This window comes from Dicentrarchus labrax, unplaced genomic scaffold, assembly GCF_905237075.1.
Source record: "Dicentrarchus labrax unplaced genomic scaffold, dlabrax2021, whole genome shotgun sequence".
Taxonomy (NCBI): Eukaryota; Metazoa; Chordata; class Actinopteri; family Moronidae; genus Dicentrarchus; species Dicentrarchus labrax.
The window spans coordinates 19274466-19302164 of record NW_026136723.1 but is presented as its reverse complement, the minus strand read 5'-3'; the positions used below and the strand labels follow the sequence as shown (position 1 = coordinate 19302164).

The window sequence follows — 27699 nt, the reverse complement described above, 5'->3', positions numbered from 1 at the left end:
GTCATGTATTTCTTTTCTGGTATGTAGGCTAACATCGTATGCGGATTACCACCAGCATGTGAAACACTGCATCTAAAGCCAAGGTAGATGAATGTGTGTTTACAAATGTTCTTAAGCACACACACACACACACACACACACACACACACACGCACACACACACACAACCACAGCAGCCCTGTGCTCTGTGTCTGCCCGTCTAAGCTTCTTCCCCTCCCCCCTCTCAACATCTCTCTCCCCTTTTTTGTCCCCCTCGCCCTCTCCTTTTCCCTCCCGCTCGCTCTCTCCTGCCTGCTAGCACTATTTCAAGCCTCTGCCTAGGAGAGAGAGAGAGAGAGAGAGAGAGAGAGAGAGAGAGAGAGGAAGAGACACACAGATGCGCAGTTAGAGAGAGAGAGAGAGAGAGAGGGAGAGAGAGGGGAGGGGAAAGCGGACAGGATTTAGAGTTCAAGTGCACGTGCAGAAAATAGGCTGAATAGAGGAGAGTCAGAGCAGAAAGGAAACCAGGAAAAGGAACGGCAGGGGCGGGAGACAAAGCACACAGTAGCTCTTTCTCTTCATCTTTTCTTCCTCTCTATTTTCCTCTCACAGAAAGAGAAGGCATTAGCCTTGGAACAGAGGGGTGAAAAAAAAAGAAAAAAGCACAGAATTCAAATACCGTGAGCGTAAAAGAAGAAAAAAAAATGTATTCCTATTCCTGCCCCCTCCTCTTTCCTCTCCCCACCAACACACTCCTCCTCTATCCCTCCCTCTTGGATATTTCTCCATGAACCCCCAGTCTCTCTCTCCCTCTCTCTCTCTCTCTCTCTCTCTTTCTCTCTCTCTCTGGCTCTCCTTTCTCTCCCCTCCCACCTCTTCACACACACACACACACACACACACACACACACACACACACACACACACACTCACACACACACCCCGGAGTCCTTCCCACTCCTTCCCCTCACGCGCGCTTACTATCCACTATCGACTTTCACTGGAGACCGACTGCATCGAGCTCTTTTTTTTTTCCTTCCTCCTTTTTCTTTTACTTGCCAGTCTTTGCTTTTGGTTATGCCCTCATGTATGGAGGCACCATCACGCAGACGCTTCACCCCTACTATGCGTGGCGCCCGTGAAAAATGCAGGCCGTGGATTGTCCCTGCGTTAGACTGAATGCCACAAACCGCTTGTCCCTTCCTGAATAGTTTTTTCTTTTCTTCTGCAGTATTTTTTTTTGTTTTTTTTGGTTTTTCAAATCAGAGCACGACTTCTGTTTAGAAGGCTTTAAAAAAAAAACCTTATCTGTATTCTGAAGCGGGAGCTTAGGGTTGAAGAAAAAGGAAAAGAGTGTCCGATGAATAGACAGATGAAGGGGGACAGAGGCAAGAATGAGGGGAAAATGGAGAGCATGGTCTACGCTAGAAAGCAAGAAAGAACGAGAAAGAGAGAGAGGGAGAGGGAGAGGTAGGAGAAAGAGTACCGGCACTGCTAAGAAAAACAGGAGGGGGAAGAGAGGAGAAGGGGGACCAGTAGGGGATAGACTTAGGAAGGAGAGACGGCTGGATAGGAATTGGCAAAATCGCGGGAAAAAGGAGAAAAAAACAAAACTCCAGAATGAGAAGAAACTGGACTTCTCTCCAAAGTCTCACACTCTCTGGTCGCCTTTGATTTTTTGTTTTTTGACATGATTTTTCATCACTTCTCCGGTCACCCTCTCATTCATCTGTGAGTATACTGTATGTACATGTCCTTTTCCTTTCCCATACATGCATCCTCTCTGCCTTTGCTTCTTTCTTTAAAGCGTTCTCCTCCCTCCCCCCCCCCCGCCTTTGCCTTCACTTCATTTTTCAACTCTCCCTTTTTTCTTGTTTGAAAAATGTGTTCCCTAGGTTGCTAATCCCCCCATCCTGTTCGTCTATCCCATCTCGCGCTCCACCTCTCTCCCTCTTTCACTGTCTTTCTCTCCTTCCTCCTTCAGCTCCTCTTTATCGTGGGTTATCGCTGCTCTCTTTGCCTCTCCTTGAAGGATTACCTCTGCTCACATTTAGATGAGGGCTTTGGAAAGGGATCACTGAGTGTACCCAGTTTTAGGGGGCCCATGCATGGGAGGCTAGCACATGAAGGAGGCAGGGTGTGTGCATTTGTGTGTGTGTGTATCTGTCTGTATTAGTCATGTGTATCTGTGTGTCTGTGCATGTGTGTATGTGTGTGTGTGTGTGTGTGTGTGTGTGTGTGTGTGTGTGTGTGTGTGTTTGTGTTAGTATGTTGGGGTGTGATTAAGAGTTAACGGAGCCGGCAGTGGCGAATGGTCACTCCTGCTTACGCATGCGTGGATTTGCACAATCACGTTTCATGTTTCATATTCATGAAATGATTGTGCGATGTTGTTAGGTATAAAATGTGCAGAAATGAAGGATGAAGTGTTAGACTGGTGTGAAACGAGGAGGTGAAAATGCTGAGTACGGTACTGCAGGGTTTCTTTTTCTTGCTCTCTCATTGCATATTTCACTCCTCCCATGCTTCTCCCCCTTTTTTTTTATCCCATCTTCCTTCCGTTCATCCGGGTATCCCCAATCTATCGGTCGGTCCGCCTGTAAAGACAAAACCCACAGTCCAAGATGTGGTTCGGTATCAACAAAAGATAAGGGTGGATTTATTCCGGGGCGTGAGCTAAGTAACAAACTGGAGTCGGTTTCAACAAGTTTTTAAATTTTTTATAACCTACGCATTTGGGTGAGATTACTTTTGTTTGATGTGGTGAAGTTACAGGTAAAAACAAGAGGTTTTGGTGCAACTTACTGCATATCTGCGATGTAAAGATGTCGACAGTAGTGGATTACATGAATGCATTATTGTACTGTAAGTACAGTGGGCCTAGCGCCGCGCAGTAGACAGAGGCAAACGATATATAGCACAAGTCTGATATCGTACATTTGCGCTCCATCCACTGTAATCTCCGCCGAGTATACCTTTTTCTCCCGCTGTATCAGCCTCAGATATCTCCTGGCATCTCTTTCCTTTCCCTTTTTTCCTCTCCTGTGTTATATATCTGCCTCCTCTGTTTTTTATTTACATAGCCTCCTGTTATCTCTGCGCACATTTACTCTATCACTTGCTACAGTTGTTATCTATATCCAGGATTGTCCACTGGTATCATTCTGAGGCCATTGTGTGTGTGTGTGTGTGTGTGTGTGTGTGTGTGTGTGTGTTCCTCCTCCGACAATGGTTTTTATTGGTGTGTGTTACTTTACACGATAAGTGCTGTAACACCCTTTGGTTGTTTGCGCTAGTTTCAGACATTTTTTGTTGTGTTAAAATCGTTGTATACCGTTTATCCCAAAGTAAATGTGAGGATACAGTTGTCCAGAAAGTTTTTATTCGATTCGGTGCTGTCATTTTTAAAAATACATACTGTATGTATGGGTAAGAAAAATGCTAATTGTGTAGCCGAGGCCGTTAGATAACAGTTACTGGCCTAATTCTCTAATAATATTCAGTGTTTAAATGTGTGCTAAATTAATTCATATGCAATGATTTGATTAAAACACAATGATATGACATTTATGGGCAGACAGCATCACTGCGTTCTGTGATAAACCAAGGGGGGAGGATGCTTTTGTTTAGTAGCGTCCCAGGCTCGACCTTTCCGTGACCTCCACTGTAGCTCTCAGGAAAATGAAGGGAAACGTCTTTGATGTTGAAAATTGTCGTCTGCGATTTTCAGCCAAAGACACAGGAAGGTTAGGGGAGATAAATATCTCCCAGAGCTACGTACTTGCGCTTATTTGTTTTCAAATTTGACTTTTACTTAACCAAACCTGCCTAGCACCTTTAATTCCACTCCTGAGGGGATTTGATGGTAATGCCAGTGTAGCGGGACCCCCAGGTTATGAAATATTACTCAGACAGACCTGGTGTTATGTAATCTTACATAACTGAGGCGGCAGCTCAGCAGGGTCGTGATCAGGGGCTCTGGAGGAGAAGCTATATGGGTCTGCTTATGGTATGAACTCACTGGCAGGGTCAACACACTCTGGGCCTTAAAGGGGAAGAGGCCCTGCATAAAGATACTGCAGTATCCGCACATATGGACTTAAGTGTCTGACACCTAAAGGCTGAGGAAAAAGAATAACCTCACCTATAGGAACAGTTTGCTGCAGATGGTTTGCCTCATTTACTATTTGTATGTTCATTTCAGTGTAATTTGGCAAAACTCATCTTAAACTGTTTAAGCTAAAGACTTTATCGACTTTAAATCATTAATCCTTCATTGAATTCAAACTATCATCTAATAATTGGTTTGCCTAACAACTGTACAGCTATTTAAATATTGCATGGCCAAAACTAGTGGTATCTGACTGTCTAATATGTGTAACATCACACAGTATGTTACACATATTCAAAGTACTACAGTCCTGTGCCATGACCTATGATTCTCTAGCAGCTCTCTGTGAATCTCGTGTGTTTCTCATTCATAATTGATGACATTCAACCGCAGCATACATTAATGGATCGAACAGACCTCAGGAATTCCCATGCAAGCTGCCATTGTGTCGAGCAGGTTTGAATTTGTGCTGCTGAATTTGTGTTTTCCCATCTGGAAACCGACAAACTGACGAGTGCCAGTACAACATCCTGACAGGCCTGGTGTGAAATACAAATAGTATAATGAAATGCCTGCAAGAATAAAGGGTCGTATTTAATGGGGGATTAAAAAGATCTTGAAATAGTAGATGATCTGATCTCATAATCATTTGATTGACGTAATCATATGGTTAAACACACAGTAAGGTTAACATAAGTTATATCAGAATATCTACAATTCTCTAAGTAATCATAATGCAAATAAAGTATATGTGTGTCTGTTTTTCAGATTGAGCTTCTGCGTCAACCTGAACTTTTTCATTGAAGATGTGATTATTATCAGGTAAGGAAATATTTACTATACATCTGTTTAATTAAAAAAGGGTCCAGAATAAGCAACAGAAAAATGAGTCTATGTATAGCTTTGTTTAAAACCAAGTGCTTTACTGACTAGATTTTTACTTAATGGCACTCAGCAGTCAGGAACACTTGGTCAGCCATTTTAGTCTGTGGTCCGATCGAAACGTCAATGCACCATCAGAATAATTGAATTACTCTTCCCTGAGTCATTCTGTTGTGATTAACCTCACAGATATGTGCTAACCGTGGGTCTGTGTGAAAGCAGCAAGAGGACAATCTTTCATTTTGCTGGCACGCCTATTTGAGTCAGTTTGGTGTAACACTGTTGGCTGTGACTTATCTTAGTAAGCAACAAGTCGAAGGGTCATCTGCTGGTCACATCCCGATTATCAGATGTTGTTGAAAAGTGAGAGAGTGCGGGCATAAAGAGTGGCCTGTGGACTAGCCTTGAAGCTAGCTTTGGAGATGCCTCACATTACATTTTTGTCTTTGTGCTGATGTCACCCCCATGCCCCTGGTCCAGCAGCAGGAGAATAAGAGCTACATTCTGCCTCTGCGACACAATAGAGCCCTTCTTGCCCTGATATTTTCACAATGTGTTTTTCCAGGGCCCTGCGCACACATGTGAACACACATTCTCTGCAGGCGGCACAGGCCCGTTGATTTAGAGCTAGTTGAGCTGTGCACTTTACCTGATATTTCCATTCTTGTTGAGGGTGTTTGCGCAGAGATTTGAAGCAGTTTGCTTTCACTGTCAGAGAGCGGTTTGTAAACACGCCGCGGGTCATTTGTTAGACTTTCAGATTCATTCGCAGCACCCTCTCAAAAACGGGACATTATTAATTTTGCTTTATGAACTGTGTATGGCCAGTAGCACGTGTATGTTCGAGATTGTTAATGTAAGTGATATATTATATTTTCCGTGGATCAGAGACAGAGAAGCCATGTAAGCAACCGCAGTACAGTACGGTGGTGTGGCATGGGTTAACGTCTGAGGACCGGAGGAATGTGTCGGGGTCGACAGGGAGAATTCCTCAGTCCTGCGCGACTAGGTCACTGCACTGACAAGAGTCTGCCACCTTTTTTAGCATGCGCACTGCCGCCCTGCGCCTCTGTCTCATTGCCCTCCTCTATCTTTTTCTAATTCTGCCTGCCTGTCTTTCTCTCTTCGTTTTCCTCTGTTTGGCACCAAGTCTATCCTTCTTTCTCACATCCTGCTCTCTTCCTTTACATCATTTCATCTTTTGTTCTTGTTTTGCTCGCTCTTTGTCTGTCTCCGTCTCTCTCTTATGTCTCTTTTAGTTAATCTGGCTGTCTGTCTTTCAGTCACGCTGTATATTTTGGCGTCCTACTTTGCCTCGTGTTTTTCCCGTCTTCTATTTGTCCCCATGCACTTTTTGCTTGCGTTTTTCGTCTTCAAATGTTCATGCCTCTAGGTATTTATACTCCAAAGTCATTATTCTGTCATTGTCGTCTGGTTTATCCATTCTCCAACCCTTCACCCTCCTGTCTTTTTTTTTGTATCAAGTCTGTCTCTCCCCCATCTGTCTTTTTCTCTGGCACATTGAGTTCAGTGCTGCAGGTGCTTTCAAGAGGACATGGCGGGAGTGCAGGGGAGTGAGACAAAAAAGACATAGACATATACATTCTCTGTATGCTTGTGAATAGGACACTGGCATGCATGTTATTAATGCAGTGCTGTAGCATGCAAATGGTGCCTGGTGGTGCTGGCTATGTATGATTTATGCGGTGCGTTCCCACACACAGGCCAAGGGCTTTCATACCAGCTATCTGTATTCCTGAGTGAAGGAGTTTGCAGAGTCTCACCTCTTCATTGGCTGACAGCAGAGGTGACAGACGGACCCCCAGGTACAGGATTGTTTCCGCTGATGGCAGATGTGGCGATTTGACACAGTCTGAACCTCGCACACATGCTCACTGAATGGAAGCACATTTCTCTCCTTTTACACAGATGTAGGCTGTGCACAGTTTTATACCTCATGCAGAGGGATGTTGGCAGCCACATCTGGAGATTCTCTTGTTCTTCTGTACACTTCATCCATAAACATATGAATTACTTGAGGAATACCTGGCTCAAATTTTTCGGGATTTATTGTTTCACTTTATTTGGGTGACAGATGTTTGTGGTTTGCCACAGTAGGACATTATAAGGAATATGAGTAAACAGAATTAACATTTTAGCACACTTTTTTGTGATTGACAACATACCTCATCATCTGAACTGTTCTTTTTTTCCTATCTGAACTATTCTGTCATGTTAAATTATTGACTGTTCTATCATCCCCATCTTGTAGTCCATTCAGGTCAGAACTGTCCATCTCAATTGCATTGCAGACAATCAGCTTTTCAGAAACTGACCCCTCCTGTAACAAGGTTACTGCTCATATCAAAGCAAAGGCTGAAACGGTTTGTCAATTAATTGATTGACAGAAAAGATATCGGCAACAATTTTGATAATCTATTAATCAATTAGGTAAATTATTAAATAAAAATACCAAACATTATTATACCTTGTTATATATTTATATTGTATATTAAATAGCTTTGGGTTAGGGATTTAAAAACATCACAACAAGTTGTGATGATCAATTATCACAATTTATAACAATTGAAAAACATAATTGACAGATTAATTAATAATCAGTCATCATTAGTACAATACATATACATTAATATATATTTTATTATATATACTTTTCTATGATTGACATTGTACCACGCCATCTTAACTATTCTGTCATGTTGAATTATTGACTGTACTGTCATGCTCATCTTGTAGTCTATTAAGATTAAAACCATCCGAATTATTAAGTTTCCATAAAAAATATATTAAACATTTTAGAAACTGAAACCTACTATAACAAAGTAATTGCTTGTCTTAAGGCACATATTTAGAACAGTCCATTAATTGATTACTCAATCGACAGAAAATTAATCTGCAACTGTTTTGATGATTTATTAATTATCTTCTGAGCAAAAGAAGTCATATTTTATTCTTTATTTATAGGTAGGTTTTTATTTGGCATATAATCGCCTGAAAAAGAATACAGAGGGTGCGGGTCTTCTTCCATAGAGGCTGCTATGTTGAACCTCCATGTTTCTATAGTAGCCCAGAACGGACAAACCAAACACTGGCTCTAGATTAACCATTTTACATTATTTGCAAGTTCACGACCACCATAGTTTCTCCTACATGCTTGGAAGGCTGAGCTGTGTTCAGATGGTTGCAGTCTGCAACTTCACTGCTAGATGACACTAAATCCTAAACAATGGTCCTTTAAATGTGATTATTTACTGGTTGTTTTTAGTCTTCTTTGCAATCTAAAGATGTCAACTACCTTGGGCTTTGGGAAAATTTGATGGGAATATTTCACTATAGATACAATAAATTGATTAATATATATTATTAATTGAAAGAATGATCGACAAATGAATTAGTAATAATCAGATGAGTAATTTCAGCATAACATAGAAAGTAATCTAAATATAATATCATGCCCAACTTGTAGTTCATTTAGGTAAAAACTAGCCAACTGAATTATTAAGTGAAGACTTACATTTTACATTTACTTTACATAAAAGATATTCAGTATTTCAACACATGCTATGACAAATTGATTGCTTCTAATAGAGCATTTGTATTTGTGCATAATACACTAAAATGATGTAAGTCTCAACTATGTGTGAGCCTGAACTATTTTAGGTACCAGAAATCTCTAAATTGGATTTACAGAATTTGGGGATAAAGCTCTTTCAAATGCTATTTTATTTAGCTCTGACCACATGTGTGTAAATCTGCGGCCATGTTTATTTGTGTGTGTGTGTGTGTGTGTGTGTGTGTTTGTGTGTGTGTTTGCCCGGGCCGTCAACCAAGCACCTAAAGCCCTGGCAGTTTCAGACAGTGAGGGGAGGTGAGACGTGAGTAATAGCAGTGACTGATGATGTCACAGACAGCATCGCACCGCTTCAGCTGCCCCCCTGACCCGGCTTTAGGATGGCGGCAGCAGCGCGCAAGCACCCGTGGGTAACACACGCCAAAGCACATTAGAGGCAGGGAGATGGAGAGAGGCGGGGATGGAACACACAGAACACAGCTCAGGGGGACAGAGAGAGAGACAGAGAGACAAAGAGAGACAGAGGGAGAAGAGAGGGGGGAGGCTGTCAGATTACAGAGGAGAGAGAGAGGAAGAAAAGCTGAGAGACATGGCGATGTTTGCCTCTCCATGCTTTTTTTTTTTTTTTTTTAGCAGACTGTCTGGTTGGAGTTGATGTTCTACATCACTGCCTCAGGTATCGCTCACTGTCTCTCTCTTCTGTCTGTCTAGTTTGCTGTCAGTTTTGCTTCCTCTATCACTTAAGTTAAAATACATAACGAGTCTTTGCATGAAAAAAGAAAAACAAACATAAGAAAAGTACAACCATTTTGATAATCAGTCAATTGTTAAAGTGAAAAATGGCAAACATTTGTTGGTTACAGCTTATCAGACGTGAGTAATTTAAGTTTTTCTCTTTTTGATATCATTGTCATTGTTACACAGCTGGTCAGACAAAACAAGCCATTTGAAGATGTCATCTTGAACTTGTGATGGGCATTTTTCAATTATTTTCAGACACCTTATATAATAATCTTTTCCTCTCTCTAATCTTCTTTTTTAGGATAACACACACACACACTTCACATTTCATCTGCTGCGTCTATCTCTCGCTCAGCATCCCTCTTTATCTCGTTTGTGGCCATTGTCTTTCAACTTTACTCTTGTTGCGGAATTGTCAAAGGTGAAAATGGTAGTGTGAGTTCAACAAGGCTGAAATGAGTGACAGTGATTTAGTTGAAGGACCGCTGAGCTCGCTGCTTCAGACATTATTCTCCACGCAAGTCTGATAGATTGACTCAGAAGACAGCTGTCGCTGGCTGCAACTCTTCTCGTCCAGTCCCTATTTTGCTCCACTGGGTCCACCGGGTGAAGCAGAATATGCAATTTATGATGATTCATATGATGCAATAGTAGCATTTATGTAGCACAGAGGAACAAATTGAAAGATAATGATGATCTGAAGTCTGGCTGATAAAGTAAATGTTGCTTTGATGTATATGAAGTGAGAGAAAATTCACACTGTCTGATACAGTCATGGTTACAGCCAGAAACCTAGATTATACGCTATAGAATTATTATACTAACATTTAATGTAGAGATCAAACAACTAGTTGATCTGGCAACTGAAAGACAGTAACAACCTTGATAATCAAATAATTTTTCAAGTTAAAAAGTGCCAAACAAAATCCCTGGTTCCAACTTCTAAAATGTGAATATTTGGAGGTTTTCTTAGTAAATTGAACTTTGGATTTTGGACCACTGATCGGGCAAAACTAGTTATTTGAGCTGAGCTCACCATCCTTCACTCTGGGAAACTGTGATCAGTATATTTCCCAAATTTCTGACATTTTAGAGAGCAAGCGACTAATTCTTATATAATCATTAGTTGCAGCCCTAGTTAAATTAACGACCGATAAAGCCCTGGTTATTATAATGATGAGACCTGCCTCGTGTGTCAACATTAATCCATTTTTGATGATAGGATAGTATAGTCACAATGTGAATAAAGTAAAATGTCCCAAGATTATCGGTCACACCAAATCTTCCTCCAAAACAGTAGAAATAAGAACTTATACTGTGCACACTGCGCTCTCAGACAATCACACTGTAAATGATCAAATAAAGCCTAATCAGATCAGAGTTTACAAGGTGAAATGAAAGTGGCTTAATTTAACCGAGTATATATGGCGCGCAAATTGTAATATCTGTTAATTAAAAGTTCATTGTCACCATCATTCACACGTCTCTCTCAAGGCCAAAAATTGAATACTGGTGAATCCATTGCTATAGGTATATCCTCTTCAATTAAACAATATCGCTTACAGCGTACAGTATTTTCTCTAAGGCCCCAGAGATACCGCACTCAAAGCTAACTGAGGCCTTTATCATTGAAATCCATCTGAAGAGCCGAGGAACCTTGAGCTGGAAGTGGAGAGTGCCCGTTTACAAGCACTCGGCACCCATGTGTTTGCTTTTCGCCACTATCACTTCAAAGTCTCATTCAATTCCGATTCCCAAATGGCTCTCGGTTCTTTGATCTCGCTGCCGAGAGATGAGCAGATACTCAAAGCCGAACAATCCTGTTTGCAATTTCAAGGCAATACTCCGACGCAAAAGAATCTCAAATATTTTTTTTAGCATAGGGGGCAATCACTGCCCTGGTATGATATATCTTATCAATTAATGCTGATAAATAAAACCAAGACAAATTATAGAAAATGTTGAAAAAATTGTAAACTTAATTGGTATACATGCCACAAATACTTATATTGCTGGAATCCATCGTCTATGTATTGCTCAGCTCAAAATAATATTCTCAACAATAGAAATATGAAACTCAATGAAGTCTCCGGTGATTTCTCCATCACAGTCTAGACAAATATAGTCGACCGGTATATTATATTTCAGCAGAGGACCTTACATGTGCTGTTAGACAGGATTACAGCTTTAATTGGGCATTTTAGACCAGAAATCTTTGTCCGAATTTAAAATCCAATTATCTGAGTTTTGAGACTAAAACCGAACATTTAGAGGAAGTTGATCAATCAGTTGATCAATGTAATGCAACTATTTTTAACTATGACAACTGGTTAAGCACAGTTTGTTCAAGTTTTTCTCTTTTTATTTATGTTTTATTAACTGAATATCTTATTTTAGACTGTTGGTAAGCCAAAAAAGCAATTTGAAGACGTCACCTCCACAGAAATTATAATGTTTTGCTATTTTCTGACATTTTATCGACAAAACAAAATCGATTAATGGAGAAAATAATTGTATTGTAAATGATGTTTGAACCAAAGTGTTAAATCTTTGCACTCTCCGAACCTTGCAGTAAAACAATGATACATCGGACGTGAGAAGTCTAGCCCACTCCCAATCTGAACGTATTAGGTCCTCACAGGTTTGGACTGCAAATGTCAAGCTCCATCTGGGGGTTTAAGTTGAAAGGTCAAAATTAAATCCTCCCTAGCCAGAGATTTTTAATCTTATCATGCTTGGTGAGAAGTAAATGTGTTATTAGGCACGGAATAGAAGTAAAAGGGTCAAAGTTTACTACAGCTGCTGGGTGTTGTCAACAGATCAGTCTGTAACAAAAAAAAAGGGCAGTTTGAAGTGTTCTACTAAAATGCTCTAATATTAAAATAAATGTTGATGATAGTTGATTATTGTCAGCTACATTAGTATTAGTAGAGAGGTTTGAAAAAAGTATAAAAAAGTTATACACAAGGCTTAAACACCTTTTAAAGGGCTTTTTTAAAAGAGGAATAAAATACAAGTAAACAAAACAAAGAGAACGGATGTGTAACTGTATTTAACCAGTCGTATAAAAAAAAGAACACCACCAGCGATGCAGGAATGCCGGGCTTGTCTCCAGTGCACCGCTGCTCTCGTGTCTCTGTTTTCTCTCTACCTCGCTTAACCATCCATTTTAACCATCAATGACCTCAAAGCGTTGAGGTTTGGGCTGTAGAAATGAGTGGTCTTTCCCAAGTGTACAGTTAGTCGCTGTGCTGCTGGTAACACATCACCTCTCCAACCCACTCCTCCTCCCCCTCCTCCTCTGTGGTGCATCACCCCAGTCACTCGCTTTCAGTCTCTCCTTCTTTCTCCTTCACTCCCTGGCTTAATATTGATCTGAATTCATTTGTTCCCTATTGATCTGCCACTCCACCCTCTGCCGCATTGAACAAACACAAGGACACACACCATGCGCACACAAGCCTCATACACGCACCCCGAACAAATGCAGCACATGCACGTCACACACACATATACACACAAAAAAAAGGCTCATAACACTAATTTACAAATCTGTTATATGTAAACTGATTTCAAGGTTAATATACACACAGACACACACACACACACACACACTGCAGACAGACACACTTGCAATCACACACTCTTCATCTGAGAAATTTCAGAGGCTGAAAACATGAAGGTTTGGAGAGGTCTCCATTCAAGCATCAGACAAGCTAATGACATACAAAGGAACCTAGATTCCATATTGATCCAACACCTCAGGAGTGAGATGAAAACACAGGCATTCTGGGGCTGGCACCACCAGGCGACACAATTACAGCTGCAGTTCATTTCTCAGGTTTGCTGAATTGGACTCGGAGCCATTAGTACAACAAATAAGAGGAACTGAGTTTGGTAGCAATTGTTCTGGGATGTATGTGAGCCAAGGTGTCATTTGTGGCAGTAAATGTGTATTTCTTGAAACCTCTTCATAGTCTTCAGAATAAAATTAGCAAATTAAGTCAATCAAGTTTAAGGCTACTCTACATTCGTTGATGGGCTTTCCAAAACTGCATCATAAGAAGTACAGAATAACGTTATAATGGGATATACTATATTTTACATGAATAAAATTTAATATATTAATATGTGTTGAATATATTGAAAAGATGGAGCTGGCGTATTTCCATACTTTTATCATTGTGGATAAATCCCTAAATAAAACCAAACATCAACACGTGTTAGCGGGCGTTCAGACCGAAAGTAGCCCTTGCCTTTAAGCAGCACAGTGGGCTGCGTTGGTCGGGATGTGTTGCTTCAGGTACCACTGAGCCACAAAAGTCCAGTTTGAGTAACAGATTCATTACTTTGAAGGCTCATCAGACGCCAAAACACTATACATCGGTAGACAGAATATTGCGTTCACATTACAAAGGGATGTGTGTGATTGGCATTTTTCAGGATGATGTCGCTTTGTCTGTAACAAGTTTGGCCAGATTCAACTTTTTTCCCAGACCCAATGTTTTTTTTTTTGTCCTGGCCCCCTTTGTGGCCACCACTGCTGCAAGAAGAATAATGCTGTGGATTTTTTTTACACAACTCATCTCTCTCTCAATACTTTCAGACTTCCCTACCCTGTATGGCCCGAAGCGTATTGGCTCCTTCTAAAGGTGTAAAACTTTAAAAGTGGGTCACAGACATATACATAGATTTGTTTTTTTTTAAGTATTAAAAAAACTACAGTTGTCACAGTCAACATGTCACCCAGTGCAACAGTTTGGCTCTTTGATCTGTGTCTATTCATAGTTGTTTGTTTTTTTGTCTACTCATGGGATTTTTTTAAACAAACAAAACAGAAGAAAGAACAAAAATAAAGAATATCAGCAGCTTTATCCTTTAAGACTCAATGTTTCAGTTCAGTTCAGTCAGAGTGGATGGCTCTGTCTTCAGAAGCTGTGACAGGTTGACCAACTTTTCCTGCGGGCCCCCACCAGCCACTCCAAATTTTTGGTTGGTGGCATCAAGTTGCCATGACACCAGACTGTTTTTCCTGCCCTCTGACCTCCTTTCAGGACATGCTGTGCTCAGTCAGACTGCATCTCCAGCAGCGACTTGAGTTCAAAGGGCCGAGGGGGAAAGAGGCAAGGGGGGAGAGGCTGTGTTTCCTCTTGGTAATATTAGATAAGATGCACCACAGGCAATACTTGCTGTCCCTAAGTGCATGCAGATAGGAACACACAGACCTATACATACATGTGGGAATTAATGAGCGCACAACAACACAAAAGCCGCACATCTCCGTCTCTGTTGTCTTTCATTGTGTTGCAGTGTCATAATTATTGCATTTGTTTGGCTCACTGCTGTTTAATTTATGATGTTAGATTGTATTTTTCAGCGTTATTAATGTATTATTCATCGCCATTGACTTTAACCGTCTTCGCTGTACATGTATTTTTGTACCACCCTGTCATTCATGCTTTGTTGATGGCGCAGTATTCATTATCACCATTATCTCCCACTTTGTTAATCCATTTCATACTCTGCACACAATGTTTGATGCTTCCTCCGTCATAAATGCTTGTGTTTCTATTCAGTTCTTTGTGCCGCCATGTGCTTCATCTCTAATCAGGGATTGGTCCATTATGATTTAATTATCTCGTAGTATTCTTTTACGATTGAGTTCAGGACGGTTTTAGCTGAAAATGGCTGATGTGGCCTGGATAAAAGCCCAGATAAGGTTGTGTCTGGGTGGCTGGCTTTATTTATTTACTTATCCCAACTTCATGGCTCAATGTGTTTATTGATGTTCCCCTTCCTATCCTGTGGTATGCTAATAGTCTGCACGATGCTCTGCTGATTTCAGGAATGCCGTGGTCAACCAGTGAAGCTCCCCAGTGAGAAGAGAGCCATGGGAAAAACCTCAATCTAGATCCCGGTTGTGAGGTAAAGGCTTTGGCAACATCTGTTTCTTCCCGTTTATACCAACAAAGACTCTTTGAATCTGACTGAAATGAAAGAGAGAGCAAACAGCTTGAGAGATCAGAGCTAGTGATGGAGAACGTCAGCTCCAAGTATACAGAGAGACACTAACCATGTCTCTCAGCTTTCTTCTCTGACAGTCTCTTTCTGTCCCCTCCTGTTTCTTTTAGTTTTACTCTCATTATAAAACACAAAGTTGTTCTCACAATTGTTATATTGCCACCACTATAAACACTAGACTACCTCCCAACTGTTTGTTATCACACAATCAAACCTGTTGAAAGAAGACTAAATCAGAGAGCCATCATGTATGTTATTCAACATAATTGCATATGGGACTTCACATAACTGCTTGCATGATTATGCTCCCTCTCTCTTTTTTTCTTCCTATTTGACAAACACGTAGAGTGATGAAAATTATTATAGTAAGTCAGCCAACAAAAGCTGGCTCCCATCATTTGTCACCCACAGAGTCAAACCAGCAAAAAGAAAACCAATTCAAAATGGTACATATCATTAAAAGTAATTACATATTGTACGCATATAAAAGCCGTCATTATGGAATAAGAACATTGAATTGTTAGTGTACATTTTTTTAAGCTTGGACGTGCAGTGGGTGCACACACAACACACACACTCAAATATACACACACTTTCTCCTCTCCTACTCAGAGACACATATATACAGGACATGCACACACACACACACACACACACACACACACACATACACACACATGCTGGCCGACACTACCCAATAGCCATTGACAACAGTGCCCTAGCAACCATTGGGCATCATGCCAAGCCACTGAGGTTGCCTGGTAGTGTGTTCCCATGGTAACATTTTCTGCCTTTGTAAATAAGGTACGAGGAGAGCGAAAAAGGGGGGTTTGGGAGAAATTGCACTACAGAATCTCATTCTATCTTGAGAGAGCTAATAATTTATGGTTTGTGAGGAGCAGATACTATCCTGGCCCTGCACCAAGCAGCCATCTGACTGAAGAGGTGCATTAACATCAATGGGGATCTCAGGTCCGAGTCCTCGCCGCACAGGGTCAGATCCAGTTTAGAGGGGGACGAGAGAGAAGCATGTAATCTTAGGCTTATTCCCCCGTCTCTAAAGGACTTCTTTCATATAAATAGAAATGGGAAAGTAATGATCACACTCTGCTGTAGGCTCTGGTCTTGTTGAATGTGATTTTTGGACGTGTTTATTATTTATTTGTGTATTTGTTTGTCTTTCCATTCGTTTTTTCTCATCACATACCATAGTAAGCTTGTTTCGCGTCACCCGATTTTGTAGAATTCTATTTATTAAGAAACAGCAATGCACAACATTAGTGTGTGCCCTTCTGTAAAATCAAGTGAACCATCAGTGGTCCTTGGCCCTGAGTTTGAGAACCGCTGTCTGCATTCCTGTTGAGCTGGCTCTTGCCAGACGATTCATGGCTGCGGGTAACCGTTTATTTGCTGTCACTGGGCAGATTTCGCTCCTCCATGCCCTCTACATTGTTTGGGTGGTGCCATAGTCTTTGTGCGTCACTTCTCAAAGACGATGAGTGGTGGAGAGTCACCTGAAATCTTTGTTTTATCTTTGACAACAGAGCCTGAATGTTTTTTTGTGTGTATTTTTGTAAAGAAAAGGTTTTTGTTTAATTAACAGTAATGTCTTGTTGCGAGGCAGTGTCCTTGATTTTTTCTCTCATTAATTATCTCTCCAGTACCCAATCAGTTATCAGTTTGGTTTTTCATGTTTCTCTTTTAAAATACCAAGAGCTCTTTGCCAATTGATGGCTTTCCTCTCTGACTGGCCACTGTAGTTGAGACATTTCATGGTTTTAATAATCATAATAATGATTTTTGAAGATTGAATAAATAAATTGTTTCAATGTCACCAATTCTCAAAATCTTGTGATTGAATATGTCAAACATCCAAGTTCTACAAAATGTCCACACAGTTTATATTTAGTTTATGTGAATATAGGCAACACAATTTCAAATGTTCACTTGTAGATCCACAACTAGTTGTTTTCCAGACTGATAATCTAAAGTATGCCAGTTGTAAGATATAAATTGAGACAATCTGTTCATTTTCAAAAAGAAATTATCCATATTCTTTAATGAATATGTAAAATATAAATAATGTCTTAAGCTTAAAGTCTTAAGCCTCCTTATCAAAGAACTAAATAACCTGAACATTTGTAGAGCTTTTGTAGTCGTCTCAGTGGATAAGCCTCAGCTGCCAGTTTTCAAACGAAACCTAAATTCTATAGATATTCTTTCAAAATAAGAGTAATTATTTTAGCAGTAATGACTGCCAAACAATGTTATCAGTCAGTATTGTCTGAGCTGTTGTTAGGCAAGATTACCACATGATGATCATGTGCATGATTATCCATGTACTGTACCAAGAGTTATTATTGGATGCGATAACAACAATTTAGATTAAATTAACAAACTAAATTACTGCTAAATTTAATTTGAGAGGTTTGTTTAAACATTATCACAAGCATGATGCAAAAATTGTCTGTAATTAGCTTTTTGGGGTAACTGGCCACTTGTAAGTTACAAACAACTGAGCACTTTTGGTTGACTTCATAAAAATACATACATTAGTTTAGTTTAGCTTAACATCGTATGTTTTTTCAGTATTCAGTTGCAACACTAACTCTTCTTCTCATGGTCATCTTGGAATTTGTCAGTTAGTTTATATAATCAAAAACTTCGGGCACTATTACAATGCTGTCAGAAGTAATTGTCACTGGATAAATATCTTTGGGACTGTTGTAATACTCTGGTAGCACAATTTAGCAAAAGATTTTAAATTCTTTAATATTTTGGTGATGTTAGGCGTATCTAGATATATACTTTGGCTCAATATGATTAATTTGTTTTCACTCTCTCAAGAGGCCGAGCTGTAATCCCCACAAAGCTTCACCTGACCCGACACCAGCCGGGGTTCGGGCTTATACACCACCCTGGCCTCCAATGTAGGGGCTTCCCACCAGACTCATATTGGCACACAAACACACCCAGGCAGATTGGCAAAGAGCTGGCATTGGCACAACCATGCCGCATTCATGCGTGATCCGACTGCGAATGAGACGGTGAGAGAGGTTTAAAAAGGGGAGGAGCAGAATCAAGGGGATCAAGGGGGGAGACTTAGTTAGTATGAACAGAGAGATTGTCTGAGAAAAAAAAGAAAAGAGAAAAAAAAGTTGTAAAAGATTTTAAGGCCTGAAATGTTCAGTGATGAAGGACAAGTAAGAGGCACGCAGAGAGGCGGGAGGACGGCCAAAGAAAGAAAATGAAGGGTAGGCGGAGGGTGAGCTTTTAGCATGGCAGAGGGCAGTTGAGAGAGGCGAGGTGAATGGGTCTGCATTTGGAAGCTGGCCAGTTAAAAACAACAATCAGTGTCTATTAAGCATATGGAGCTGCAATATCTATTGAAGTTAGCACTTAGCTGGCTTATTTTAGGTTTGATAATTGTTAAATGTTGAATCTTTAGCACAATTACAAGTTGAGACTGATTACGAATGTCTTTTATCCCTTTAATGTGGATATAAGACCCAACACAGCCACGTATCATCTTATACACATATACCTGTGCTGTGCAGTGCATATTAATATGCAGTTATTGTCCTGGCAGGCAATAGACAGAGTTACCTTTTGAGGAATCAGGAATATACCACTTTTGTATTAGAACCAAGCTTTGTCAGTGAGGCCCCAATTGTCCAAGACTTCAAGGTTGTATTTTTGGTGCATTGACCAAGCTGAATAGGAGGCCTACCAACTCAGCTGCACAGCAGCTATCAAGTAATCAATGAGTCCTTGAGGCACACAGGAGGAGTGTCAAAACACAGCCATTGACTGCTAACAACAGCCAATTTGCTGCTTTTGCAGGAGATCACCTCAGCTAGATGTCGAATGTGTGGGTGTGCCCCATTATTTATGGAGTATGAGAGAGATTGACTAGGTGCTGTTGCTCCAAATTGTCATCCAATTACTCACCCATTAGATCCTATTTGTTACATTGGAAACTGCTCTACAATGCAGCAATTTCTGCATTGCCCTGAATGTACCTTATTACACTTTGCGAAACAGCTTATAATGTTTTAATGTGTCAACAAGTCTGACACCATTCCTGAGATTCTGATGAAGGAAAAAGTCAATAAACATCAACTGCACACAATCCAGATAAAATACTACATTTGTCTGTATTTACAGATAAAGTGCAGAAATTGAATCACTCACATTAATTTATTCTTCTATTCATTTATGGACACAACCTTTCTATGGCTAAAAGGATGAATGGTAATTTCTACAGGCCATACTATACTATATATATATGTGCACACACTAGTGTTTCCTTGTCATTATTAATAAATCTGTTCTTTGGGCCGACCAAAAACCCAAACATATTTAGTTTGCTATCATGTAAAATGAAGAAAAGGCAAACCATCTCACTGGAGAATTCGGCCAGCAAATGTTTGAAATTTTGCTTGTAACAATTGATATATGTATATGTATACATAGATACAGTACATATATATATATATATATATAGTCTTGTTAACAGGCCTTTCTGCAGCACTGCTGAACTCTGTAGGGTGCTTCACATCTGTGGCACTGTTTGCCCTTGTTAATATTAAGACCTGAGGGCAGTGACGTGTTGCTCACTACAGCCGCTGTTCTGTTAGGTAACACTTGATGATAATCCACCCCCAGAAGGTCAGTTTTGCCTTTTTCAGTACAGGGTTTTTGAGTGGTTTTTGAAGAATATTTTTACCTTTGTGTGATAGTGACAGCAGAGAGAGACAGAGAGGTAGATAGCATGCAATAAAAAGTGTTTTGGGTTAAGGTCTCAGAATGCTTCAAAGAGACCAGAGACCTGTTTTACAAAAGCGATTTGCAAGCACACAAATCGCAACAAGGCAATTCAAAGTGCTTTACACAGAAATGCATAATGGTACAATATAAAAGAAACACAAAGGGATATAGACAGACACATATGAATATGATAGAATGGATAGAAGATAAAAACCTTTGAATAAACACTAAATTATGACATTAAAAACTGCATTGCCATTACTGTGCATAGAGAGATATAAATGCATAGTCACAAATTTAATTTATTAAAAGACGTTCGGAAACCCAAAGAACTGAGAGTTGAACAGACCTCAAGTTTTGAGGCAGTTTGTTTCAGACATGGTGATGCGAAGGGTTAGGGTGGGATCAAGAAATTAACTGAACCTGAATAAAATCATATTAGAATTAGTATTTAATTATTCAAACTTCACATGAATGTTTTTATCAGATACTTTAGCACCATCAGAATGGAAAAAAAAAATAAGAAGAAGCAAATTATATAATACAGAGCTGAAACAAATAGTGGATCCAGAAAATTAATCACTAACAATTTTGGTGATCTATGAATTCTTTCAAGCAAAAATACCAAACATTTGCGGGTCCAATTCTCCAGTGTGATGGATTGATCATGAGAAAGAAACATTAGTTGCAGACTTTAATATACAGAGTTCTTAAGAGTATTCAAACATCTTGAGTTAATATGCAATCACGGGCAAGTAAAGAACAAAGAAAACCGTTCCCTCAATAAGCTGAAGATGGGATATATAATATGAGCCGTTTTCAGACACCATGACAGTACCGGAATGTACCTATTGGTTCAGTGAAATGATAACAGAAGATGAGTATTCGACTTTAACCTCAGAATGACAATGAAGTGTGCTCAGTAGTGCTGAATCGAGTCTTTGAGGAGAAGGAAGATTCCACCAGCTCCACTTGCAGAAGTAGGTCATGCAGACGCCTACAGTAAGCAACTGCAGGTTAAGTGCCTGTCTTTGTATTCGGAGACAGTGAATATCTGCCTTGGCCTCTGGTGGGGGCTGGTGGGGGGCTGGTGGTCTATGTACTGGGTCTACCCACAAGAGGGAGACAAGTCCACAAAAATGCATAAAAGAGTGCAGTATGTTAGCCAGCCTTTATTCCTTTCAATTGCAGCAGTATCACCATATTAAACTTTAATTTTATAGCCAGAGAACACCTTTTTTTTATTATTTCTTTTGGAACTAGACAAATCCCACTCTCTAATTCATGTGATAAAGCGAACGTTTTTTTACAAGTCCTGAGAACATATACACTAAAACAAACCAATCGTGTTCACCTGAAACATAGCTTTATCATAAATTATAAAAAGAGTATGAAGAAAACGAGACAGAAGGGAGGCACAGACGACAGAAACAGACAGACAAAGACAGACAGGAGTAATAGACAAGAAGACTGCCTGGAAGAAGAGGAGACTCCAGCGCTGACCCTGCTCCAGTGCTCTGCAGTGTGAGGTAGTTGGTTGTATGGTTTCGCATAATAAACAGCCTGGAGATAACTGTACAACCTTCTAGCTTTCCCTGCGGTGTCACCCAGACTTCACACAAATCCCACCACCCTTTATGTCTCTTAAAGTGGTAAGTACGAAGGCTGACCTGAAAAAAAGACAAAGTTGTAATATTGACCGACTTTTCCGTTTGTTTTTTTTCAGCTCAAATTAATTAAAGTTATGAAGAAAAGGATGTCTTCTATGAGGTTTTAAGGTTTTAGTTAAAGTATACAAGTCAAGGCTACTAATTTTATTCAGGTGTAAATAGTTTATATTCTCTTTTTGTGTCTCATTATTTTAATATTTTTTGATATATATTTATGTAAAATATTTTAATACATTTTCAAGGTCTGTCTGATTTAAAGATCTTCGGTGAGTATTTTGCAATGATGGACAAAAGAGAAGCATTGACAGTCGCTGCATTGATGTCACGTAGAGGTGACATCCATTAATCACATCTAAACACAAATCTAAAAGCCCATAATTATAATGACACGAAAAAACAAGCTCTAAAACTGTTTCTGCACTGACTTTAAATCTAATACATCTGAAACACTAATCGGGTTTTGCTGTTGAGGTCCAGCTAATCCAGACATCAATATACCCACCTTGCTCTGCAGTGCTCTTTGATTTGTTATTTGGTGCAGTCCAATGGGGTATAGAGCCAACTATCAATAGCTGTTTGTTTCGGTGCTTTCTTAGCACGACGTGCACAAAGAAACACAGAACATCTCTTCAGACGACATTACGCCGGAATGTGATCGGGAACGTTTAAACCAGAAAAACAGGAAAATAAAGCTTTAGAGGATATTTTAAATACTTTAAGTGTAGTTCAGGGGCGTTTTTTTCTGTCTGTAAAGTTAAACATCAGGTCTGGATCCACCCACAATGATTTTCAAACAAAATTGAAACTGCAGTATGTTACAGCCTTGAATTTTTATTGAATAGTTTCATGACATATTATGCAACAATATGTGGCATTTTATGGCAAAACGTTTCTAGTTTCTGTTTAATTTTGAAAGCGTCCGTGTTCACTCATTCAGTTGACATAAAATCTCCAAAGTTAACTATCTGTACACGTTTGCTGCTCTCTGTAGTCATGGTAGATAATGACAGAGTGCCCAGACGTTAGTGTCAGTGTGTCCTGAAGCATGGGGCTGTATGTGAACTTGCTTACCGCCTCCGCCTCCTTTTTCCTCCTTCTCCTCCCCAACTCCCCCACCCCACCCCCCTCTGTCCCCCAGTGTGTCTGGCTAGTGGCTCAGACACTCAGTATCCGCATTGCGTTGCAGTGCTCCAGCGAGGAGGGGAAAAAAGAGCATATATCAGCAATCTCTCCCGAGCACTGCTCTTTTCTGTACGCACACAAAGAAACGACTCCCCGGCATGATCCATCTCAAGAGGAAATACAACCGTCACAATAGAACCGCCTGCCACTCGCTATTTTATAAAACGTGTCCAGTTCATGCATTTGTTTTACATTTAATACTGACATTTCATACGTGTCGTTATTTTTTGTTATAACCTTTATTTGCTCATTAATTCGTCTAAAGTTAATTGTATATATATTAATATATATATAATATATTCCGTTGTATCACTTCACTCCTGCCTGAAATTTAAAAATATGTCTTTTTTCACTGAAATCTGTCACAACATATTTGTTGTTCTAGCAATTAAGTGCAATGTTGGGAGTTTTTCTGGGAAAGATGCAAAAGTTCAGCTATGTGATTTCACAATTTCTCATAGCTAACTTATCAGTCACTGTATGATGGCGGATATTTGGGAATTTTTGCAACAAAGGTGTATAGATTGATATGCAATGACCAGTCCAGATAGCAGACTGTTGTGTTAATGAAATATGTAAGAAGAGCAGCAGTGTTGTGGTCAGAACGGCTGGGAGGTTAATCACCTTTGGGCTTGCTGTGGCTTTGATCCTCATGCTGAGTAAAATCCACAGCCTCCGTCTGTAATACCCCCCCCCCCACACACACACACACACACCCTCTCACACAGATGCATGTGTGCACAGTGGTGCACAAGGACATGCACACACACACACACACACACACCACACACACACACACACACACACACACACACACACACACACACACACACACATGCGCCTCCCTCCGAACACGTTGACTCCCTCTCCTCCAGATGCGCAAACGTAGCAGCGCAAGTTCAAACACACACAAACAAACACAGAGCAATAGACACCCATTTAGAGACACGGCATCGCGTGAACGTAGACTGCAAGATGGGCAAGACGGGACGTCACGCCTGGAAAAAATGTAAGGGGTTAGAGCGGGAGAGAGAGAGAGAGAGAGAGAGAGAGAGAGAGTGGGGGAGAGACGGAAGAGGGAAGGTTGAAAATGAGGGGAAGGGCTGAGACAGAGCAGGGGGAGGCGGGGACAGAGTGATAGAGAGTGTTCAGGCAAGAGAAGAAGAAAGAGCGATAGCTGGAGATGCTGCATGCTTGCATAAGTGTCTGAGTGTGTGTGTGTGTGTGTGTGTGTGTGTGTGTGTGTGTGTGTGTGTGTGTGCGCGTGTGTTTGTGTGTGATGTATGTAGGTGACACAGATTTATGAAAGGAGAGGGTCATAGATGGAGGCGCTGTTGGTGGGTGTTGGGGGTTGGTGGAAGTGGGGGTGTTGGTACAGCACCAGATAATGGAATCAATGCAATCTGTGTGTGTTTTGCTGTGTGTGTTTTGCTGTGTGTGTGTGTGTGTGTGTGTGTGTGTGTGTGTGTGTGCGCGTGTGTGTGTGTGTGTGTGTGTGTGTGTGTGTGTGTGTGTGTGTAGCGTACCTGCCTCATAGACATTGCTTGCTCGGACTCTAATCGCCTGGAGAATTAGTGATGTGACTTGGCAGAGGGAAACAGGCGCAAAACAGAGCCAGGGACAGCGCCTGAGAGAGGGATAGAAGAAGAGGAGAGACAAAAAGAGGAGAGCGAGAGATGGAGGGGTAGCGAGAGGGGAATAGCTTTTCTGTTCGCCACCGCGTACAGTGCTCAGAGAAAAGGAAGACTGTGAAGACGGGGCAGGATAGGTTTTATGAAGCGTTGTTTTCTTTACCACTGGATTAATTGTTGTTTTTTTTCTCTCTGAAGGGGAAATCGGATCAATAACTCATCAAGAGCGCGTTGTTTTATGTGTGTGTGTGTGTGTGTGTGTGTGTGTGTGTGTGTGCGCGCGTACCTGTTTTATGTACATGCACTTGTTGTATGCATGTGCACATGGACATGAGTACAAATGTGTGTCTGTGTGTGTGTGTGTTCTCATAAGGAACACCAGGCAAAGGCAAATGGTGAGTTCAGAATGACTTAAACGGGCCGGCTAACAAATCGAGACAAGCAATTCGACTTACCACGTCCACCCGCCATCTTCCCTTCATTTGTGTCCACCTTCATGTTCATTCTTTTTGACATAGGTAATTCTTTTTTTACCCGAGAATATTTCACCTCATCTTCCCTCTTGCTTCTGGTTTTCATCCTCCGGTCTTTGTCTCTCGTGCTTTTGAGAACAGCAGAGGAGCTCATAAAACTGGGACAGAGGAAAATATCTCAAAGCACAGAGACAAAGAGGAAAGAAGAGAGAGGCATTCTTAATTTCTCACACTAGCAGCAAAAGGCTTCATGTTCTGTTTGTCCTTCGTGGAGTTGCATGTTTGTCTGCATATGTGTGCACCTGCCCAGAGAAAGGTTTTGTAAGTTAGGGACGTGTTCTGGATTGTTGGCAGACAATAAAGCTGCAGTCTGCACAGCCCTACATGTGAGGAGCTTTTCAGCTATGTACCAGTTGTTCATGTGGCATCTGCAGTGTCAGGCTTGTATGACATTTATTTTGTCTGGGGAAGAGTAAATCAGTGTAACTCCCTCAAGGCTGAGCATCTTTGTCATGGGGGAGTGATTGCATAATCCTGTGAGATCACAAGGCCTGTAGGAAATATAAGACGACAGTGTTGTCTGCGGCTCCAGGCACAGCTGTCTGTGGATGTTTCATGCATGTGCACAAGCAAAGAGTCGGGTGTCTGTGTGTATATGAACTGTATGACCGCTCTGTTGGAGTTTAACGCTCATGCAGGCCTGGGCGGCCGTATGTTCATCCCATAGGCAAATCCCAATTCATACATTAAATGTGAGGATTTTCCTCTGCGTATGTGCGTCTGTCCTAAAATGCTTTGTCTATCTGTCTGCCAGCAGGGGGCATTCTGTTTGAACGTCTTACTGCACAGACCTGCACTGACAAACAGGCGCTGGCTATGTCAGGAGGAAAGACAGTAGAAGGGCCCTAAAAAAGAAACGAATGGATAAATGTTGCTACGAGAATTGATATTTATATGTTAAACAATGTACTCTAACTAAATCTTTCTCTTTCTGCAGGATGTGATCCAGGCCATTTTGTGCAGACGTGTCCAGACTAAACATTTCTGCAACGCCATCGATGAAAAACGGTAACCATCCAATATGACGTATGGACTGTCTCTTGCTCTTATTTTATTTTGTCTATTTTTGTTATGATTGATGCTATGTACCTATCAGTAGTTTAAAATTGTGTGCAGGTTTAATGTCCAAATGTAATCTCACTGAGCTTATATAATGGCATACGCACTTAAATAACATACATACTTAAGATACGTCATAGAAATATATATTTTCGTGTTAAAGTTTCACAGCTTATTAAAGATGTGTTGGATTTTAGCTGTGGACGAGGCTCATCGAACAGCAAGCTGCTGCCTTTTTCAGACCAGCTGTGTCTGTCGGTGTGCTTCATTGTCCCTGAGACCCTTAACCTGTGATGATATGAAAGGTCACAGGTGAGGTCCTTGGGAACAAAGTTGCATGCAGCTGCACCTGGAGGCCACAGTATTTCCTGTCATTAGACTTAGATAATGCAGCACAACAAGCTGTGTACTTCTTAAATCATGAGATTATCACAAATGTAACACAGATCAGAGTAAGTCTGCAGAGCAGTTGTAGAATGAATTTTAACTGCGTGAACTCATCTGGAGAGAATTGCCCAAACTTTCCAGATGTCACGGAAAGCCATGACGAGACAACGTGCTTCTCTGGAGGGGGCAGTACCTTTTGGCCGGCTTTGTGCGCTGAACACTTACACAGTTCAATAAAAAGACAGCCAAGGTTCGTGACCCCGATATATTATTCACCTGAGATTTTTTGACGCATTCGAGAAGAGACAGGAAACACTTTCATAAAAAGACAAGTGTCATCACCATCATACTTATTCATTTGTATGAAATATTTGTTATTGTTAGACTAGATTAAGTAAGAAAATTGTGATTAATCCTGTTGTTTTGTGCAACTAATAATCCAAATATATATATATCTCAATTAAGACAAAGAAAATCTTCACATCTGAAAAGCTGGAACCAGAAAATGTTTGAAATGAAAAGAAAGAGATTAATTGATCATCCGAATAGTTGTGGATGATTTGTCTGTCAATTGATTAACTGATTAATCAACTGGTTGTCGCAGCTCTACATTTTTATATTTTGCACCTTGTTCTGTTTTTGATGAACTGAAGATATGACAATAAAATTCAAGAAATGGTTAAAACTTGTGTTGTGTTTGTTGTGTAAATCCAATAAATACTAGATTTTTATAAAACCATAATCAGCTTTTTATTTTGTGGCACCGAAGCAACGTAGGACACATCCAGTGAGGAACTCAACGTGAGATAAATGTTTCATATCAATGCAGTAGTGCCCAATATGTGATATCAGGCTCCTACAGAGAACACAAAACTTCTTCACCGTCACATTTTTCTGACTGCTTAACAAAGCGCCGACAGTTTTCAGGTGAATAAACGAAAGTGACGCGGTCCTCTTTCAGACTCTCACCCTGACTCCCAGCCAGGGTGGCTCAGTGTTCCCTGGCTCTCAGCCCTCTGTGTGTTTGTGTGTCCCAGGACAGTTGACATTGATTGTGCAGGAGACAGACTGAGACACATTAGTACCCAGCTCGCTCCTGCCGCTGAAAAACACATTAACTGGCTGCATTGGGAGCCCTGTC

The 27699-nt window shown here is 40.6% G+C and overlaps 1 long non-coding RNA gene across 1 annotated transcript; it reads left to right on the top strand.

Moving 5' to 3' along the window:
• The first annotated feature begins 868 nt into the window (after nt 1-868).
• Nucleotides 869-27243, top strand: LOC127358361 (uncharacterized). Its single transcript, XR_007882421.1, has 4 exons — nt 869-1710; nt 4859-4912; nt 15151-15230; nt 26050-27243. It is a non-coding gene; the product is annotated as an uncharacterized LOC127358361 (long non-coding RNA).
• The last annotated feature ends 456 nt before the right edge of the window (nt 27244-27699 follow it).